The sequence below is a fragment of the Fundulus heteroclitus genome, chromosome 9, assembly GCF_011125445.2.
Source record: "Fundulus heteroclitus isolate FHET01 chromosome 9, MU-UCD_Fhet_4.1, whole genome shotgun sequence".
NCBI classification, from domain to species: domain Eukaryota; kingdom Metazoa; phylum Chordata; class Actinopteri; order Cyprinodontiformes; family Fundulidae; genus Fundulus; species Fundulus heteroclitus.
This window is the reverse complement of record NC_046369.1, coordinates 38,763,156-38,780,937: the sequence shown is the minus strand read 5'-3', so window position 1 is coordinate 38,780,937 and position 17,782 is coordinate 38,763,156.

The window sequence follows — 17,782 nt, the reverse complement described above, 5'->3', positions numbered from 1 at the left end:
TTCTTTTAAACAAAAAATAAATAAATAAAATGTATCTTCTGCCTCATAAACAATCTATAAATTTTTTTGTTTATAGATTTCCCCCTCTACATCAGTTCCTTAACTTGTTTTAATTTAACAATAATTGCTAGAAATTATTTTAAATTGGTTTGTTTGGCCTATTCACGCGACATGCCTATGTGTATATATACATTTACAGTTAGCATAGAAATCAAGAATGCTGGACATTCACATGAAAACACTACTGAACAGTACGTGGTCATAAAATCCACTGCATGTGTTTAGTTGTTGCCCATTTTGTGAAAACTAAATCATGACGTGTTTTAAGTAAGGGCTAGAAGTGTCTAGGGCTAACACAGTTATGTAGAACTAAAATAACACATTTTACCACAAAAAAAGAAGAAAAAAGATTTTCATTTAAGAATTCATTGTGTTTTATAAGAAGTGGGAGAGAAAATTATCTATACTTTTAACAAATATAGTAGATTTCAAGACATTTTTGCCTCAGTTCAAGAATATTATGATAGTCTCTTAGTGAAACTTTCAGGAATGACTATTTGCATTTATTTATCCATTTATCCATTTAATGGATTTATTTAGCCTGGATGGCAGACACTAAACACATGTACATCTTAAAATATGTTTACTCACTAGATTTACAAATACACGTGATATCACCATCATACATCGGTTCTGTGCATTATGTCTGTTTTGTAAGAATCGTTGTAGAAATATTGAAAATGGTTTTCAGAATGCATCCAGTAGCTCCTTACCGAGTATGCCACCACTTTCCTGGTGTCAGACTGGAAACTTTGGATCAACATATAGATCATCATATCAAGCCAAAACATTTCGCTGGAACTCCTCTTCCTGGAATTCTTTCAACAACTCTATTTTAAACAGGGCAGATTTTACAACTAACTTCTGTGAGAAACATAAGGCCTTTTACTCATATCTGATAATAAAGCCCAGCCATATTATTAAATGAGGAAATTAATCTGAAATTAGCTAAAATGTTACTAGTTATCTTGTGATGAAAAAGCCTGTCCTTTTTCATCATCTTTTAGTTGAGCATGTATTTAACTTTAAACATTTTTAACTTGTTGCTTTCTGGTTTAAGCTCCGGGTTCAAAAGATCTGTCTATTTTAACAGGCCTCATGAATAGAATGCAACTGTGTTTTTAGTGGGATTTAATGGAATAATATTTTTTTGCTTTTTTCCCTTTAAGATGATGGTAACACATAATGTAAACATTATAGACATTTCTTTGTTTGTCTTGTCTTGTTTCTGTTTCATGTTTTTCCACTAATTTAATTCATTTTCTAGATGAAGTTTTTTTATTTTATTTTTTGTCTGTCAAAAATATAGACTTGTAAACATTGTAATTACTAGTTAATATTTCAGCAGTGTGTTTTATTTCACATTTCTGAGTTGTGGTTTCAAATTGCTATGTTTTAAAACAACATCCAGCTTGTCTTGGCTTTGGATTTAAGGACGTTGCACTAAAAATAGTGCCTATGTCAGTGCCCATGAACAGAAGAAGATATAAGCCTAGAACGCCTGTGAGATGAGAATGACTCCTATACAGTGTCACCCTCCATAAAACATAGATTTCTAATCAATTAGAAAAGGAAATTCCAAACCAAACAAAACTAAATTGAATTGCAACAGTTGTTTCTTCTGAACCCCATCATGTGTAGGTTTAAATGAGACAGAGTAGCAAGAGACAGTAGGTTCCGTTTGGATCTAAGGACACGTAAGAAACCCTGTTCTAGGGGGATGCTTGGCTTTTGTTCTAGTGTAAATCTACCCTGACCATGGCCAACACTCAGCCTGTGTCAAAGCAAATGGAAGGGGAAGAACAAGCACTGCGAATGAATGTAGAGCAATGTGCCATTTTCTGACCTCAGTTCACAGCAACAGTCAAAACCTCAGATACATCTTTGGAGGTCTTTTCAAACAGTGTTAAAGTTACAGATGGATTTGTTCTTCAAATGCCATGTGAGATGTGGGGAACCATGTGAGCAGGTCTGGCATTTGTATTGTAGATTTTTTGTCACTTGTCTTTCTTTCTGGTTAAATAGTCTTACTCTTCTGGAGCACAATAAAAGATTTTAATATGCTGATATGTGTAGTTTTATTTCTTCATGTATTATATTTTGTGTGTGATGCTTAAATATTAGGCGCCCCCCTTTGACAGGCTGAAACACACCTCTGCCACACAGATATCCACACGCTGTGGCCTCCACAGCCCGAGCGCAACACTGGAGTTCATGTAAAGCTCACCCAGGCCAGGATTCACAAGGATTGAGGCCGGCCGCTTCCTCATCCCTTGCTCCGAAAAAAAGCTCCAGCCAGTTGCAAATTCTTACAATCGGACGCCCCAAAGTCGATCGAGCAGACACGGAGTCAGAGGTTTGGCAGAGATGATGAATGTCAGGATGGGATTAATCATTTAAATGGTTTACTTTTTATCTGTTTTTACTGATTTGTTTTAAGGTTTGGCAGAGGAAAAAAAGATGGGTCTTACAGGCTAGATCCCACTAGCGTTATTGAAACAAAGCTTTGCTGATGTGTTTTGGGTGTGTTTTACAGTTATGACAAATTTTATCTCCATAAGAGTTTCATACACCGCTCGGATATTAATGTTTGTGTTTTCTGGTCCACTAATTACAACAAAATGTGGCTTAAAAGTCTTTTTTAAGTTGCTGAATTTTCGGCTAGCATTAGTGCTATTAACCTCTCTAATAACTTGCGAATACTCTTGTAAAACATAACTACGGGTTGTTTTAAACATAAAGTTTGTTCTCATTTGCTCCTACACCATCCGATAGTGCTACGAGCATTAGTACAGCATTAATAGGGAAGATTAATGGTGTTTCATGTAATTTTAGGTTAACTCATCAAGCTAATGTAATTGAGTTGAATTCAATTCAATTTTATTTATATAGCACCAATTCATGAAACATGTCATCTCAAGGCACTTTACAAAGTCAAATTCAATTATATTATACCGATTGGGTCAGATTATACAGATTGGTCAACAAAGTTCCTATATAAGGGAACTAGTTGATTGCATTAAAGTCTTGACAAGCAGCATTTACTCCTCCTGAGGAAGCGAGAGCTACAGGGAGAGTCACCTGCATTGTTCATGGCTTTGCAGCAATCCCTCATACAGAGCAAGCATGAAGCGACAGTGGAAAGAAAAACTCCCCATTAACAGGAAGTCAAAACCTACAGCAGAACCCGGCTCAGTATGAACGGTCATCTGCCTCGACTGACTGGGGGTTAGAGAAAACAGAGCAGAGGCACAACAAGAGAGACAAATAAGCACAGAAGCAAACATTGATCCAAGAATCTGTTCTATATTACATGGTAATAGCGGGTGAGCTGTCTTCCCTGGATGATGTCACAGCTAACAGAACGCCAGACCAGGTGTACCTACTATGAGGAAAAAAAGAGAGAGAACAAAAAGTTAAAAGCTGAAATGACGACAAGCAATGCAAAATTGATGAACAGTAGAACTCAGTAGAGCCTATAGCATCATAACTGTAGAGGTAGCTCAGGGTAACATGAGCCACTCTAACTATAAGCTTTGTCAAAAAGGAAAGTTTTAGGATTAGTCTTGAAAGTAGACAGGGTGTCTGCCTCACGGACCAAAACTGGGAGTTGGTTCCACAGGAGAGGAGCCTGATAGCTAAAGGATCTGCCTCCCATTCTACTTTTAGAGACTCTAGGAACCACCAGCAGACCTGCAGTCTGAGAGCGAAGTGCTCTGTTAGGAACATACGGGGAAATCAGAGCTCTGATATATGATGGAGCTTGATTATTAAGGGCTTTATAGGTTAGAAGAAGAATTTTAAATTATATTCTTGATTTAACAGGAAGCCAATGAAGGGAAAATTGGAGAAATATGATCCCTCTTGTTGATTTTCATCAGAACTCTTGCTGCAGCATTTTGGATCAGCTGAAGACTTTGAACTGCATTTTGTGGACTTTCTGATAGTAAAGAATTACAATAATCCAGCCTTGAAGTAACAAATGCACGGACTAGTTTTTCAGCTTCACCCCTGGGCAGAATAATTCAATTCAATTCAATTTTATTTATATAGCGCCAAATCATGAAACATGTCATCTCAAGGCACTTTACAAAGTCAAGTTCAATCATATTATACAGATTGGGTCAGATTATACAGATTGGTCAAAAATGTCCTATATAAGGAAACCAGTTGATTGCATCAAAGTCCCGACAAGCAGCATTCACTCCTGGGGAACCGTAGAGCCACAGGGAGAGTCGTCTGCATTGTACATGGCTTTGCTGCAATCCCTCATACTGAGCAAGCATGAAGCGACAGTGGGAAGAAAAACCACCCATTAACGGGAAAAAAAACCTCCGGCAGAACCGGGCTCAGTATGAACGGTCATCTGCCTCGACCGACTGGGGTTACAGAAGACAGAACAGAGACACAACAAGAGAAACAAAAAGCACAGAAGCACACATTGATCTAGTAATCTGTTCTACATTAGATGGTAGTAGCGGGTGAGCCGTCTTCTCTGGATGATGTCACAGTTAACAGAACGCCAGACCAGGTGTACCTACTATGAAGAGAAAAGAGAGAGAACAGAAAGTTAAAGCAGAAATGACAACACATAATGCATAATTGAAGAACAGTAGAACTCAATATAGTGAGAAAATTAGATCCTGATATACTCCAGTAACCTAAGCCTATAGCAGTAAAACTATAAAGGTAGCTGAGAGTAACATGAGTCACTAGTTATAATTTTTGTCAAAAAATTGAGAAAATAATAAACCCATCAATCCAAAAAGATGTTGTAAAACATTTGATGTTACCTTCAGCAACTTTAGAAAAAGCTAACATCCATTGTTATTAGGATCAAGAAGAACAACCACAGCTTTCTCTTCAACACTTTAGCCAAGTTTAAAAAAGATTCATGAGTATGTGGAGATGTGCATTCAGATAATTTTGAAAGCACCATATCCCCTGTGAACCATTGTGGTGGCAATATCATTCTGTGGAAAGGTTTTTTTAGGTGGTACTGATTAGAGTTGGAACCTGAAGCCTTAGCTGAATACATGCTGTGAAAGTTCACCTTCCAGCAGGAAGATAACCCTAAACACACAACCAAGGTAAAAATAGAATGAAGTAAAAGTTTTTTGATGTGGGTGAATAGCTTAGGCCATAGGTACAAGACAATCTATTAAAAACGGGATTGTTTTTACATTTCTATTAACACACCTGCATGATGGTTTAACTGCAATTTCTGTGCATAACAGACTACTAGAAACGCTAAAACAGTGTAATTGAGCTATGTAGGTTTATGGCATGGGAAACTGGTGTAGTTTTTGCCTGCTGCACCCTGAACATCTTCCAGCACCTTCCTCCTCCCATACAGTCCCATCTGCACTCTCCACTGATCTCCTACAACTGTCATGCCCAATCAAGCCCGGACTCATTCCACCTGCAAGCCCTACTATAAAAGCTCACCTCAGTTTCCTCTTCCCTGCCGGTTCGTCTCTCGTCCTCCTTTGCCAGAAGGACTCTCCTCTCGTCATCCTCCAAGAACGACTGATCCCCTGCTCGCGCAGCAGTCCTCCCTTGACCGCACTCTTTCCTTGGCTCCCTTGGATTTCGCTCCAAGCTCCGCTCGGGTCCCATCCCGAAGCTCTCCTGCAACCTTGGGTCCCCTCCCAAGGCGCACCCACGGTCCTCCAGTTTCCTCCTGTCTGCCTGCTTCTGCATTCACCATCCACCTGCTCCATCCCAGTAAAGAATTTTGTTCTCATCCTCCACAACCTTCAATAAAACTCTTAAAACGAAGCTCCGTGTGTGGTGCGTGTTCAGGTTCGTCGTGACAAATCTAGGCAGCTGGATTCTAAAATGAACAGAAACAATGTCTAGCTGCCATGGTTGCTGCAGGTACTGCAGGTACTGGACCTAGAAGCCACAGGCTGGAATCATGTAGAAGCCGCAGGAGGAAACTATGAATCTGCAGGCTGGAACCCGAACCTTGATGCTGCAGGCTGGAACCAAGAACCCGTAGGCTGGAACCCTCCAGGCTGAGACCCCGCAGGTGGTAACCCTGTAGACTGAGACCCATGGTGATACTAAGGAGGATTTGGATCACTGTGATGCTCGGAAGGCTCTGGAGCAGGAAAATGACAGTGATCCTTCTTGACCCCCCTCATCGGCAAATGCTGGACACTGGACATACAGTGGATCCGTTTGGACTCCCTCATTGACAAACTCAGGAACTTTTACGTGAGGTGGATCCATCTGGACCCCCTTATCAACGAATTCAGGACCCAGAACATTATGCTTGAAGGAGACTGTAGACTGGAACAGAAGTGTGGAGGGAGATGAAGGTAATGAAGCTAATAGCTGAAACTGGTGTCTAGGCGGTGAGGAACAGATCCTGGGCTTAAGAGGTGATGCTGGAAGAACCATGGGACTTAGAGGAAGCACAAAACAGCCGGTGGCACCCTCTGGCAGCTTGGGAAAAGCAGTGGAGGAAGTGACTATGACAGGCTCTGCTGCCGCTGGTTCGGGAAGACATGCGGCGGTCAAAGAGATGGAGGGAATCAGCCTTGGAGGATCTGACGCAGCCACAAAAATGATGGCGAGCTATCCGCGGCAGTGGAGCCACCGGAGCTGGTGAGTTCAGTTCAGCTATTTGAGCTGAAACAGAAACTTTGAGATGAAATGTGGAGCACTCTAGTAATCTGCCAGGAAGTGGCGTCCTCGGCTTAGAGCTTGAGCTGAAGAACTGGGCCAGAGCTCCTCATACAGCTCTTTTGATCGACCTAAGGAAGGAGTCCTCCCCATTCTCTCATCCATGTTTCCAGGTGGTTGAAACATCAGGAGCACAGGTGAAGACAATTAGACCAATCAGTGACAGGTGCAATAAAGGAACGTGACAAGGAAAGAGACAGGCAGAGCACAGGGATCTAAAGGGAACATGACATTGAGGTGCTAACCAATAAGAGAGGTGGTACGCACGGGAAACTCCTTGGTGACAGAAACAAGAATAAACCATACTAGAAGGTGCACACCTAAACAGAACTGCAGAATCCCCAGGGACCTGAAAAGAAGTAATCACACCCCTTGGGATACCTGATAGTCAATCATTGCATTCAGTCCTGGCTATGATTTTTTATATTTTCTTCTATTAATGTTGAAGCTCTCGATTTACCGGTCGATCTACGTTCCTACCCTCATCTATGGTCACGAGCTTTGGGTCGTGACCGAAAGAACGAGATCCCGGATACAAGCGGCTGAAATGAGTTTTCTCTGTAGTGTGTCTGGGCTCTCCCTTAGAGATAGGGTGAGGAGCTCAGTCATCCGGGGAGGACTCAGAGTAGAGCCGCTGCTCCTCCACGTTGAGAGGAGCCAGTTGAGGTGGCTCAGGCATCTGGTCAGGATGCCTCCTGGAGGCCTCCCTGGTGAGGTGTTCCGGGCACGTCCCACCGGGAGGAGGCCCAGGGGAAGACCCAGGACACGCTGGAGGGACTATGTCTCCCGGCTGGCCTGGGAACGCCTTGGGATTCCTCCTGAGGAGCTGGCCCAAGTGGCCAGGGAGAGGGACGTCTGGGCCTCCCTACTGAAGCTGCTACCCCCGCGACCCGACCCCGGATAAGCGGAAGAAGACGGACGGACGGATGTTGTGCTTAAGTTATTTTTTTCTAGAATGAAGGAATTCTAACATATGCTGCATTGTAAGATGTTTTCAGTTGCTAACATACCAGTCTAATGTGGCAAGTTTACATTTCGTTTCACAACATATCTTGACTGGACACCTATAAGTGGTCCAGTCAACAGTGGTTCCTGATCTTTATATCAGAAAGCTATAATAGATATCCTAAAAAGTGTCAGCTTTTACTACAGAAAAATATAAAATCCAAATCACAAAGATTAATGAAGATGTAAATGATTTGGCATCTATGCTGTTTTTTCTTAAATTTTAGCATCACAAAAATGATTTTGATTTAATCATACTAATAATGACTTAGATTTGATATTGCCTAATTTTTGTAGGAAATGGTTGTAACAGCAGAAACAGTCAAGTTTTATTTTGTTTTATTAAATGGGACACATCAAGACCGAAAACAAATCTATTCTAGAACCTGTAAACGTTCCCTACGGAAAAGATTACATATTTAAAAAAACATGTTTTGCCCTGTAATTTCAATATCTTTTTTGTTTTCATGCTGTCACAAAAGTGGAAGGGAACTTTGCCATTAACCCTGACACAACTCCATAGAACTATCTGGGCAACCATCTTCAGTTCAGACCACTGGGAGTCTATTTCCTCCAACGATGACCTGGAATATTGATTTATCTGACCATGTTCCAATTGTTTTCTGTGTGATATTTTATCCCAGATGTGCCTGAGACAGATTAACACAAGCCTTAATTTCTTCATACTCCTTGAACCTTCCTTCTTTCAACAACCACAAATATCTTGTTTCATTGGAACTGCATGTGATAAAGCTACTCAAATTAGGGTATAATACAGGTGTGGGAGAAAAAAGAACACTTTCTCAACGTTTGAAAAGCGCCTCCTAAAATGGAAAGAATGGCAAAATCACAAACCTACAGTACCAAGACTGCCCACCTAAACTGAGAGGCAGGGCAAGAAGGGAACTCATCAGAGATGAAACTAAGAAACACTAGGTAGGTCCGGAGGAGCTGCAGAGATCAACATGAAAAAAAAACTGTCATGATCTCCATTTATTTGTGTTTTGAAGTTTTGTGTATGCATTTTGAATGGTTTGTTAAATATTCTGGATTGTGATTTCTTTAGTTTTTCTTCATATTGATTCTTACTTTTGTAGATTCTGTTCTTAGACATTCTATGCTCATTTTATTTTATCTACTGCTATCTTTCTTCCCCATGTTCCTCCCTATCTGCACTTGCTAAGTATTCTCCTTCAGCTCGCTGTCCTCATTGGTCTCAGCTGCTCCTTATTTCCCCTTGATTATTTTCACCTATCTTCTGCTTCTTTTCTCCACTTCGGCCTCTGCATAAATTCTCCCTGGTTCTCTCTGCTAGTTACTCAGCTTTCCCTCCTGCTACCCTGTTTCTCCATGACCGTTACATTCAGTTCCTGAGTGACACCTATTTGCAAATATCTTTATTTATTATTAAATCTCTCGTTATATCCCCCTGACCCTACCTCTGTGCGTGGGTCCTCCTTTAACCGCAACCATAACAATGCCTAACAGAAGGATATCTGTTAGGGATGCTCTCTACAAATGTGGGTTTACAGAGAAGTGTCAAAAGCCATCGTTCAAAGACAACCATAAGGAGCACTTAAAGCCATGTAGGAGACTATTTTTTTTTTTCGGCTGACACTATATGTGGGGGAAACTAATAAAAACTATATATCACTTTGAAAGCACCATATCCTGTGTGAACCATGGTGGTGGCAATATCATGCCGTGGAAAGGTTTTTTATGTGGTACTGATTAGAGTTGGAACCTGAAGCCTTAGCTGAATACATGCTGTAAAAGACAAAGTTCACCTTCCAGCAGGAAGATAACCCTAAACACGCAACCAAGGTAAAAATGGAATGAAGTAAAAGTATTTTGATGTGGGTGAATAGCTTAGGCCATAGGTACAAGACAATCTATTAAAAACGGGATTGTTTTTACATTTCTATTAACACACCTGCATGATGGTTTAACTGCAATTTCTGTGCATAACAGACTACCAGAAACGCTAAAACAGTGTAATTGAGCTATGTAGGTTTATGGCATGGGAAACTGGTGTAGTTTTTGCCTGCTGCACCCTGAACATCTTCCAGCACCTTCCTCCTCCCATACAGTCCCATCTGCACTCTCCACTGATCTCCTACAACTGTCATGCCCAATCAAGCCCAGACTCATTCCACCTGCAAGCCCTACTATAAAAGCTCACCTCAGTTTCCTCTTCCCTGCCGGTTCGTCTCTCGTCCTCCTTTGCCAGAAGGACTCTCCTCTCGTCATCCTCCAAGAACGACTGATCCCCTGCTCGCGCAGCAGTCCTCCCTTGACTGCACTCCTTCCTTGGCTCCCTTGGATTCCGTTTCAAGCTCCGCTCGGGTCCCATCCCGAAGCTCTCCTGCAACCTTGGGTCCCAACCTCAAGGCGCACCCACGGTCCTCCAGGTTCCTCCCGTCAGCCTGCTCTATCCCAGTAAAGACTCTTGTTCTCATCCTCCACTACTCATCCAACCTTCAATAAAACTCTTAAAACAAAGCTCCGTGTGTGGTGCGTGTTCAGGTTCGTCGTGACAAATCTAGGCAGCTGGATTCTAAAATGAACAGAAACAATGTCTAGCTGCCATGGTTGCTGCAGGTACTGTCTTCAGCCAAGAATACCACACTTTATGGTCCTAAATAAACCAATTTTGTGTGATCTAAGGACAAGGCGATCTATGGAAAGTTTTCCTGTTTTAAATCTTTGAATTCTAGATACATTTCACCAAATGTTAAGATTCTGAGAAGATCTGTGGATACAGAGACTTTGGATTTCAACTTCAAAGGCTTAAATTGCTCACAAATAATCAAGGAAATGGAGGAACAAATTTGACGGGTTTAATTTGCCCTTGAAAAAAACAAACATCCATTGCAACTTTGCCAGTATTCCAAAAAGTCTTAAAACTATAAATGATTAATGCCATAAACAAACCCAAAGACTATTGGCTGACTTTAAGACTATTTTCTACCTCAAAAACAGTCCAGCATTTCCTGTTAAATAGATTTTTTTTCTTGTTTGCTTATTTCATGGTACTTAATGTTTTCTTTTGAAGAGTTTAGTTTGGGATTTCATGCTTCATGGCAAAAGTTATATAATGACAGGAGCTTCATGACAGGAGTTATATAAGATCTGCGAAGTATACAATTTGAAAGTCTTTTAAAGTACTCCAGGGTCTTCTGCAGCTTTCCAGTTGCAACTGCTGCTTAATCTTTCCTCTTGTCAAGTTGCTCCGCGAATACAGTACAAGCAGTATTTCACACAAGGACACAAAGTGGGACTTGGGGGAGTGGTTGGAGTTGGAGGGTGTGGGTGGCATACTGGCATTTTGTTTTAGTACTAATTGGAAATCAATCAGATTTCATCCTCCTCGGAAAACTGTGACATTTCCCGTTCTTTGCCAATGATTAGAAACAAATTATGCTGGAGTCTGACTGACATTTGGAGAGCAGGTGGCTGTTTGGAGTGGAGTGTGAAGGATCAACAGAACATGTATTTATGCTCTCCGGCACTGCTGTTTATGTGTGTGTGTGTGTGTGTGTGTGTGTGTGTGTGTGTGTGTGTGTGTGTATGTGTGTGTGTGTGTGTTGCATTTGTCTGAGCAAGGGCACACAACACTCTAGGCTGCTTAGCCAGAGGGCCCTGTAGGAATAGTTTGATAAGGGGGGCTTATTTACCATAATAATACATCTCATATCTGCACATCAAACACTCCTGCCCAGTCTGATAACCCACTCTTTAATTTAGCACAACTGTTTGATCTAGACATGCGGCAGCGTTCCCCGAGCCTCTGTCACAGGCAACAAAACAGTTCGGTAATTGCTGTGTACTTTAGTAACGTTTCACAAATAGAAATCTTCCATAATGTTGCACCTATGCAGGGAGTATTTGTATGTGATGCTGCTGATTTTATATCGTTATAGCCAGAAATCTTGAGTTTACTGTAAATCTGTGAGTTCACATCAGTCCTACTGCAAGATGGATTCAGGCTCATTTTACAGTCACACTGCCATCCATGTTTTATTTGTTTGTTTTAAAATCTGCAAAGGTATATGAAACAAAATATGCGTTTTCCTTTATTTTAGGGTTGTCATGGTGCAGCTGTGTCTGCTGCACCATGCACCTATTCAGGACACTTTTCACCCTCCCTACACCCCAGTCTCCTCTCCACCTCAATAACCATCTGCACCTGTCAGCAACTAATCAAGCCAGAACTCACCACACCTGTTATACTCCCTATTTAAGCTCCCTGCATTCTGTCCTTCCCTGTCGGTTTGTTCTGTTGGTTTCTATTTACTCCCGTTGATTCTGCTCATTGCTGCTCACCTCATCTTGTTCTCGTCCAGCCCATGTTCCCTTCATCTCCGCCTGCCTGCTGTGGTTCTGGTCCTGCTCACTCTCTCTCTGGCCCTGCAAGTATTTACCCAGTTGTGTTGTTAATCCTGCTGTGGTTCTGGTTCCTAGTCTCCATTCTGCCGTGCCGCTGGTCCCGCTCTGGTTTCCAAGTCTTTATTCTGCCGTGCTGTTGGTTTCGCTACCTCCTTGCTCCAGCTCCGTCCTGCTTGCCATTTACAGCTCCAACCTGGTCTGAACTCTGGTCATCATCCTCCACAATTCATCATCTTCAATAAATTCTCTTTAAAACTGTACTCTGTGTGGTTACGTTCGGGTTCATCTAAAAACATGACAAGGGTTTTACATACCAGGACATTATAACAATTATCTGGTGATTGCCTTATGCCTGTTTTAAGAAAGAGTCACTTTAGAAATTTGAAATGATTTCAAAATTTAAATGAAAAAGTTAACATGTATTTAAAAAAAAATAATTATTTGACCATGACACAATTCTAATTCTCGAATCAAATAATAAAAAGAGATGAAATCTTGAAGGGCATCAAAACAATAGCATAGACATTTTTATACTAACTGTACAAAAATGTAATTCATCCATGCTACTCAGATGCCTCAACCACCTCATGCGAATCCATTCGATGTGGAAGGATCCCTGCTCTACGCCATGCTTTTTTTCATCCTATCCCCAAGTTTGAGCGAAGCCACTCTATGGAGCAAGCTCCTTTCAGCTGTTGGCATCTGAGATTTCGCTATTTTGATTATGAGCCATATGTTGCAAAGATAAGGGTTTGTAGGAAGTGAGTAGGAAAGGATTTATTCTGGATCTGTTCTTCTCGGTCTCCATCCAACCATCCCAAGTGAACAAGACACCAATAAACTCCACCATTTGATGCAAAAGTTGACCCCCAACCAGGATCGAGCAATCTACCTTGCTCTGGTCCACTTATTGCCGGCATATTTTAAAGCAAAAACTGAGTGCTTACCCAATGCATCGGACACAGCACCATGCAGAGTCAAGTCTAGATAAGGATTGGTGGTCATCAAATACCTAAGTTGCCCAACACAGATCTTTTGTTCCAAATGAACCATCTGCATCCAAAGTCATCTGATTCTCACAGCTACTTTGCTAAAGCTGTAAAATAAAATCTGCTTACTGACGAAAACACGATTGGGTGTATGTGGCTGTAGTGTAAAATACTTTGAGTTGTATGATTAGAAAAGCCCAATACAAACTCAGGCCATTTTGTATTTATTAGTCTAATAATATGTCAGTAAAGCTTGGCACATCTCAGTCATGGTGCAGATTTAACAGTCAGACATCTATCTTCTTCTGATGTATCTCAGTGAGGTAGATGATGAACTCAATATGACTCATACACTCTACAGAAATGTGATATGACTGATGCAGTGTGCCATCAGGGCCCCCCAAACCACTACCAAAGGTGACATAAAGCCATCCCCTATGACTCGGCACCTGGTGTTGTCTGTTTGGAAGGATTTGGCATCACCCCTTAGCAGCACCACATGTGTTTCAAATCATCATGTTTGCTAACATAGAAAAAAAATTCATCAGATATGATATTGTCGTGTTTTACCTTCCGGTGGCATGGAGGTGTGTGGATGTTCTGATGAAGAACACGACAAGAATCTTTTTTAACTGAACTTGCTCCGGCAGCAAGTTAGTTACAGACACAGCTGACGGTTGATACGCTGCGTTGTTTTGGCCTCTCGCTCTGGCACAGACAGCGTTTTAGCAGTGTCCATACAGTGAACATTGAGTGCTTTTACAACTTAAAAAAAATTATAACAAAACTCTTGCGACAATCTCAGGTTATCTAGATGACCGCACTGCATTTACTGACTTAACACTAGGCTTGGAGAAATCAAAACAAAATACAAAAAAACATTATTTTATGCTCATAACAGCTTAAACTTACAATATGACACAACTTGTCATCAGTCAATATGTACCAGTTGCAGCTCTACTTCAAACATATCTCACTGGTCTCTGTTTCAGTGTGAATCTAAACCCAATGAGAGGACTAAAGCTGTCAGGAAGGAATGTCATTGAGTGGAATGGAGGTGGAAAAAGGACGAACTGCAGGTGTCATGTTAAGTTGTCAAAGAGGTTTGGTTTCAGTACTAGAATGCCATTAAAGAAGCAAAACACTTTCAAAATGTTGTGTCATCCAAAAGACATAACTCTCATTTGTTATTTATTGGGTCTTTCTGCGTGGAGTTTGCATGTTGTCCCTGTGCATGCATGGGTTCTCTCCAGGTTTTCCAGCTTCCTCCCACAGTCCAAAAATATGACTGTTTGGTAAATTGGTCTCTCTAGATGCTTCTTATGTGTGTGTGAGAATGGTTGTTTGTCCTGTTTGTTTTTGTGTTGCCCTGTTTTAGACTGGCGACGTGTCCAGGGTGTACCCCGCCTCTCGCCCATTGACAGCTGGAGATAGGCACCACTAGCAACCCCAATAGGGATAAGCGTGTTGGAAAATGGATGAATGGATGGACCCTCATAAGGACCCTATTTTGGAACCCTTTCTTGTAATGATTTCTTAAAGGGGCCGTGACAACAAATTACATTTTTCTGAGGTTTTTGTGGTACAATATTGTACCCCCATGTGTACATGTTGTGCACTGATGAGACCATATGAATGCCAAAAGTGAATACCAAAGGACCTGCTCAGGCACAGTGAGCTTTGTTGTTTTGCTCAAAAACAGTAAGATCAGAAAACAGGTTATCTTACTACGTAGATTGTCTACGTAATTTATATTCTCCAATCAGAGCATACCATCAAGTAAACACCTTGTCCCTCCACTCCCCTCTGCTCCTCCCCCCCAGCTGATGCACCGGCTTTGAGTCATGCTAGCATGTCTGATGTGAGAGGAGGAAGGTGGAGCAGTGAACAGACAGCAGCTCCAGATCATTCTCCCTGTATCGACTCGAACAGGACGCAGTTACTGCAGAAGCCGTTGGGCGTGAATGTCCCTTATTCAACTTGAAACTAACTTCTTAGCAGTTAATAAAAGCAGGAGCTGATATGTCAGAGGGTGAAAAAAACGCATGAAGGTTCCGGTCACTCCCAAAGGACAATATAATCACACAATAGTGGCTGAAGCTCATTTCTGAGGACTTTGAAGAGAGTTTCCTGTAAGTGAATTCAAGTTGGAGTTTTCAAACTGATTTACAAAGAAAAAAAAAATTCTCTACCAACACGGAAAGTGGCGACCACAATGCTGTCATAACCCGTAAGTTTATTTCATTTCTAAATGCTGTCAAATGTAAGGGACCCTGTAAGTAACCCTTAAGCCAGCTCATCACCGCGCTGCAGTCTATATGGCCATTTATTTCGGTCGCACTGTCTGAGGTTAAAGCCTTTGGTCAGCTTGGTCTCATCTGTCCGACATCCTGCAACACAGACACTTCCACTAGCCATAAAACTATATTATTGGATTTGTAACAGGCGTATTGCGTTTGACCGGTTTTCCAAATATGTGACTCTCTTTTTAGAGGATAAGAGTCATCTTAAGCCATTAGACTCCAACAAAACCTGTTCTTTCAAAAGTGTAACCTCGTCTTAAAGGGATCCATGACTAGTTGAACAGGTAGGCCCAAATATGTTGTAATTTAATATTTTAATACGTAAAAGCTCATAATTACTTTAAAAATTGTATATTCTTTGTTGTATTTTTCACCTATGGAGGTTGGCATTTTTACACCTGCGCAATACATGCTGAGTTGATGACGAGATTAGGACCTACTGTACAGGAACATACAGAGTTAACACAGAAAGATTAACATTACCCAAGTTGTTTTCTATCGTATTATGTTTGACTGGTGTAAATTTAGACAATGCCACACAGTGTGACTGTTGCTGTAACGTTTCTGGCACTGGAGCTGCTAATGCGGTACCGCGCGCGAGCTATTTTTAGAAACACAACGTCACGATGACGTCACATCACGTGGTACGCAGTAGGGCATGCTTGCATAGTCCGCCGCTGTGTCGCTGTAAAAGAGACGTGCGTTAACCTTGGTTTTACTCGGTAAACAAATGCTTTTTCCAAATCTAAGACCATGGTTTTTAAACATTGTTGCTATGGAACGTGCAACAGCGACTCGAGTTACGCTGATCGGCCGCATATGAAGGATGTTTTCTTCAAGACTGCCAAGGAGAAATGTGTACGCTTGGAACACCGGGGCGGTCGGCCTACACAACAGTTCAACCCGGAAAAAGTTACCAAATTCAAGTACATATGTAGCAAGCATTTTGTTGGAGGAAAGGGCACAACCGAAGAACATCCTGACCCAATTCCAGCGACATCAAGTCAAGGTAAGAGTATTTTGGTGGCCGACATGTTAATAAAGTAGCGCCTGCTACCATGACAGCATATAGGCTATCATGGTAGCAGGCGCTAACATGATAGCCTGCTACCAGGCTTACTCAAAAACATTTCAAATGAGACAAACATTAAACATATACCCATTCCTGGACGGTGATTGCAAACAACAACAAAAAAAACGGCCGACGCTGCCTTGATCGCCGCGCAGGAAAAAAAAAAAAACAAAGCTTACCGTTCATCAACTCGGCCAGTTTTCCAGTCTTTTTAAGCCATCAAACCTCAAGCCATCGTTTGAGCTGAAGGTTGGTGTGTTCTTCGACAGTGCGACCAGTAATCCGTGTGCCTGGGACATCGTCTTGGGAAAGTTTAACGGCTGTAAAGTCGGTCATATCTGTTATCCGTGCGTTCTCTCCTGTATGCGTTCTCTCCTGTATGCCCTACCTAAGCGGCAAAAGGGGCGTTGCTCTTGAGACGGTGACGTCACGTGCGCGGTACCGCATTGCAATCAGCACACCTGCGTTGCCTCCGCCTCTACCTGCTTATAAGCTCTGCTCCTCGCAGTCTCCAGTGCCAGAACGTCTCGAGCCTCACGGTGAGAACTTCCAGCCATCCTTCTGAGTATCTGTCTGTCTGTCTGCCTGTCGACCTGTTTTTGCCCTTGTTTTTTGAGCCAGCCTGAGCCCCTTTTGGATTTGTCTGCCCGCCTGAGTCCTGTTCTTCAGCCTCAGAGTTTTGGACTGCCTACCTGTGTTTCGGACCCTGCCAGCCTGTAAGTTACGGAGATTGCTTGCCCCTTTTGACTGTTGTGCTTTCGGATTTGGATTTGGATCTGGACCTGGACACGTCTCTGGATTCTCCCTTGGATACCTCTGCTGGATTAAACGGATCTCTCCCCTGCCCAAGACCCGGACTGGACCTGAACAAAGAACTGGATTATCCCTTCACGGACCCCGCTGCTTCCTGAAAGCCGGACGCTGCCAAACCAGCCATCCTCGTGCCCCAGGTTAGTGACTCAGCTTCCAGTAACATTCCCTCTGTCCTCGCTGGTCACTAACCCACCACTCTGCCTTCAGGAACCGCCAGAGGCTGTGTGCTGCTGCACGTACCGGGGGGTCCGCGCCGCCACCATCTTAATAAACTGTTAAAGTTTTGCTTACTTATTTTCGGGTATTCCTTGGGTCCATCCAAATACATTACAGTTGCCTGTAATTTCCTAAAAAAAAAAAAAAAAAAAAAAATGCAGAAAAAGTGAGGGGAATCTTTGAAGCTCCCCACATGGAAAAAAGAAGAGCGCTGTTGGAAGAACACAACTTGAGAAGGGCAC